Below are 4,781 nucleotides of genomic sequence, written 5' to 3'. Positions count from 1 at the left end.
AAAAATCCCTCAAAAAACCCATTTCAGCCCATTTTCCCCCTCAGCTTAAGGTGATTGCAGGGGGCTCACATGGAGCACCAAAAATATCCTTAAAATCCCACATTTAAACCCAGTTTTCCCCTCAGCCTGAGGGAGTTCCAGGGGCTTACCCTGAAAAATAAAAATATCCCTCAAAAAACCCATTTCAGCCCATTCTCCCCTTCAGTCCACGTGTTGGGCCTGTGGGACTCAGGGGATTCACTCGGAAAACAACAAATCTCCCTAAAATCCCACATTTAAACCCAGTTTTCCCCTCAGCCTGAGGGGGTTCCAGGGGCTCACCCTGAAAAACAGAAAAATCCCTCAAAAAACCCATTTCAGCCCATTTTCCCCCTCAGCTTAAGGTGATTGCAGGGGGCTCACATGGAGCACCGAAAATATCCTTAAAATCCCACATTTACCCCCAGTTATCCCTTCAGTCTGAGGAGATTCTGGGGCTTCCCCTGAAAACCAAAAATACCCTTTAAAGAACCATTTCAGCCCATTTCCCCCCTCAGTCCACACACTGACCCCGTGGGATTCCAAGGTCTCACCTGGAAAACCAGGAATATCCTTAAAAAAAACACATTTCAGCCCATTTTCCCCCTCAGCCCGTGGGGATTCTCAGGGCTCACTCGGAAAACCACAAATCTCCCTAAAATCCCGTATCTAAGCCAAATTTTCCCCTCAGCCCGTGACGAATCCAAGGTCTCTCTTGGAAAACCAGAACTCTCCTTAAAAAGCCACATTTCGGCCCATTTCCAACCTCAGCCTGAGGGGATTCCAGGGTTTCATCCGGGAAAACAAAAATATCCTTAAAATCCCCACATTTAAACCCAGTTTTCCCCTCAGCCTGAGGGGATTTTGGGGGGGCTCAGACTGAAAAACCAAAAATATCCCTCAAAAAACCCCATTTCGGCCCATTTTCCCCCTCAGTCCATGGGGATTCCGGGTCTCACCTGGAAAACCAAGTCCAGGAGCAGGACGTGACCCCTCCTGCTTTCCTTCCTCCCCACAGCACTTCAAATCCCTTTAAAATTCCCAGTTTCAGCCAAAATGATGGAAATCGGGATTCAGCCCATGGAGATTTTCCCTGAATCCCCTAAAAAAATCCCATTTCAGCTCATTTTCCAGTCCACACACTGACCCCATGGGATTCCAAGGTCTCACTTGGAAAACCAGGAATATCCTTAAAAAAAACCCCCCATTTCAGCCCATTTTTCCCACCAATCCAATCCATTTCAGCCCATTTTTCCCACAAAACGGCAGCTTGAGGAATGTTGAAAAAAAAATGGGATTTCAGCGGCGGCGGATCGGGATCCTCCGGGAAACTCCGGAGCTTTCTGGGGGAAAAAAACTCCCCTTTTGGTGAAAAAACCCCGCTGGAAAGTGGGAAAAGGAACATTCCGTGGCCAAGACGTGGAGGGAGGAAGGAAAATCCTGAATTTGCCTCATTTGGCCTTAATTTGATGCCGGTGAAGCTCCGAAATGGTGGTGGGGGGTGGGGGGTTTAACCAAAAATCGCGTTTCCGATCCCATTTCTTTGGGAAGATCCCGTTGGAGAAGCAGAAGGAGTTTGGGGTTTTTAATGGGGTTTCTGGGGGGGGTGAATTCCGATTTTATTGGGGTGAAAACCTTCAAATTCCTCTTTTTGAACTTCAATTTCACCGATCTGGGGGGTGTGGGGGGTGGGATGGGACTCATTTTTGCAGCTTTTCTGGGGGAGCTTTTGTGGAATTTGAGGCCTTTTTTGGCCCTTTTTTTGTGCCTTTCCCACCCTTTTCTGCACCGTTTTTGCCTTTTTTCTGCCCACTTTTATTCCCTCGTTCCTATTTATGCCTTTTCTGCCCCTTTTTTGACTCTTTCTGCCCATTTCTATTCGTATTTTTGCCCCTTTTTGTGCCTTTTCTCTCCCTTTTATTCCCATTTCCCCCTTTTTAATGTATTTTCTTCCTCTTTTAACCTTTTTTGGCCTCTTTTAATTCCTATTTTTTGCCCCTTTTTATGCCTTTTCTACCCCTTATTATTCATTTTCCCCATTTTATGCCTCTTCTGCCCCTTTTAATTCACACTTTTGCCCAATTTTATCTGTTTTCTGCCCCTTTCTGACGTTTCCTGCCCCTTTTTATTAATTTTTGTGCCCATTTTTATGCCTTTTCTGTCTCTTTTTTTACCTTTTATTCCCCTTTTTCCGCCTTTCCCACTTTTTCCTGCAGTGTCTCAGGGTCCTTCTGCACCTTTTCCACCCCATTTTTCCACTATTTTTGTTGCTGTTTCTCAGCACTTTTTGGAGCCTTTTTGTGCCTTTTTTCCCCCCTCATTTTTGCCCCATCTGGGAATTCTTTCCCCATTTTTCCACCCTCTTAAAAGTTCCTCCAAACAGGGATTTGCCCCCAATTCCAGCAGGGACTTTCCACGGAGCCCAAACCCCTCCAAAATCCTCCAAATTACCCCAAAATCCCAATTATTGACGTGAAAAAAGTGCAAAAAACAACGGACTGAACCACAAATATCCCAGTGGGATCACCCAGAGCTGGAAAAAGAGCAGGAAAATGGGTAAAAATGGGGGAAAAGTGCACATTTTGCTGACACTGAGGGGGAAAAAAAGGACAATTTTGAAGGTAAAATCCTCCCAGTGTTTAAAAATTATCAAAACTGGCTAAAAACTGAATTCAGAACCAAAACAGGGCAAGGAAATCCCCCCCAAAACGAGCCCCCCCAAACCCCAAAATGTGGGATTTGGGGAAAACTCCCCCAAGTGCCACCAGGGAGGGGATTTTTGGGGCTTCTCACAGCCTGAAATCGGGTTCAAAAAGCCCCAAAAAAGGGATTTTTCACCCAAGTCGTGGCTTTTGAACCCAACCCTGGAATGAAAGGATGGAAAAGCAGCAGGAAAAGGGGGAAAATTCCAGCTGGGAAGGGAATTTAGGGCAAAACACCCGCGAATTGGGTTGGTTGAGGGGCCCTGGCAGAACCCAAACCCCGGGATGTGAACCCAAAATCCCAGGATTTGAACCCAAAATCCCAGGATTTGAACCCAAAATCCTGGGATTTGAACCCAAAATCCAAGGATTTGAACCCAAAATCCCGGGATTTGAACCCAAAATCCCAGGATTTGAACCCAAAATCCAAGGATTTGAACCCAAAATCCAAGGATTTGAATCCTAAATCCAAGGATTTGAACCCAAAATCCTGGGATTTGAATCCAAAATCCCTGGATTTGAACCCAAAATCCAAGGATTTGAACCCAAAATCCTGAGATTTGAACCCCAAACCCCAGGATTTTAACCCAAAATCTTGGGATTTGAACCCAGAATCCAAGGATTTGAACCCAAAATCCCGGGATTTGAACCCAAAATCCTGGGACTTGAACGCAAAATCCAAGGATTTGAACCCAAAATCTCAGGATTTGAACCCAAAGCAGAGGCCGGGAAGGCCCAAGGGGGGTGGAGAAGGGGGATTTGGGGGTGTTCAGGGACCCCCCCAAAGCTCCCCCCACACTGGGGGGGCCCAGAGGGGGTTGGGGGGATAAAAACCTCCCCCTCCCCCCCAATAAAGGGGATTTCTGGGATTTGGGGGATTTTTAACCAAACCCTCGGGATTCGAAGGGAAAAGGGAGCTGAGGGAACACCCTGGACCCCCCAAAAAAGGGGAGGGGGGGGCAAAGGGAGACCCCCCCAATGAGGCCCTGGATTGGGGGGACCCCCCTCATGTCCCCCCCAAATAGTCCTGGATTCAACCCCCCAAATTGGGGGTACCCCTTGATTACCCCCTTAAAACAGGGGGGACCCCAAAAGCAGGGGAGGGGACACCCCCACAAATCCCCCCAGGTGGGGGGGCTCGACCCCCAATTCCCCCCCCAAACCTCCCCCTCAAATGGGGGTGACCCCAAAAACCCTTAAAGGGGATCACCCCAAAACCCCCTCAAAGGGGGGTGACCCCAAAACCCCCCTCAAAAGGGGTGACCCCAAAAACCCCTCAAAGTGGGTGACCCCAAAACCCCCTCAAAGGGGGGTGACCCCCAAAAACCCCTCAAAGAGGGGGGTCAACCCCAATACCCCCCAGGGGGTCACTGCAATCCCCCCTTAGGGGAGGGGTCACCCCAACCCCCCCCCAGACCCACTCGAGGGGGGGTCACCCCAATAATACCAAAGGGGGGGGGGTCACCCTAAACCCCCTCAAAGGGGTTACACCAAAACACTCCCAAAAGTGGGGGGGGTCACCCCAATCCCCCCAATTGAGGGGCTCACCCCCAATTCCCCCAAAAGGGGGGAGGGGGAACCCCCAATCCCCCCCCTCCCCAATTGAGGGGGATCCCCCCAGTTCCTCCAGGGAGGACTCACCCCAAAAACATCCCAAAGGGGGAGTCACCCCAAAAGCCCCCCCAAAAGGGGGGGGTCACCCCAAAATCCCTTAAAGGGTCACCACCAACCCCCCCCCCCATCCAGTTGGGGGGGGGGTCACCCCCAATTCCCCCAATTGAGGGGGTCACCCCCAACCCCTCCAAAAGAGGGGAGGTCACCCCAACACCCCCCTCAAAGGGGAGGGGTAACCCCCAATCCCTCCCCCCCCAATTAAGGGGGGGTCACCCCCAATTGCTCCCCAAACAGGGGAGGTCGAACCAAACCCCCCTCAAAGGGATGACCCTTTAAGGGGCATCACCCCAACACCCCCCTCAAGGGGGGGTTCCCATTCCCCCCCCTCAGAGGGCTGATTCCCCCGCCCCCGATGGGAGGGACCCTCCCCATTCATCCGGACGCCCC

Source organism: Empidonax traillii, unplaced genomic scaffold (assembly GCF_003031625.1).
Source record: "Empidonax traillii isolate 1590-97213 ecotype Southwest subspecies unplaced genomic scaffold, ASM303162v1 scaffold2869:size18841, whole genome shotgun sequence".
Taxonomy (NCBI): Eukaryota; Metazoa; Chordata; class Aves; order Passeriformes; family Tyrannidae; genus Empidonax; species Empidonax traillii.
The sequence above is the reverse complement of the archived record's forward strand: the minus strand, read 5'-3'. Positions refer to the sequence as shown.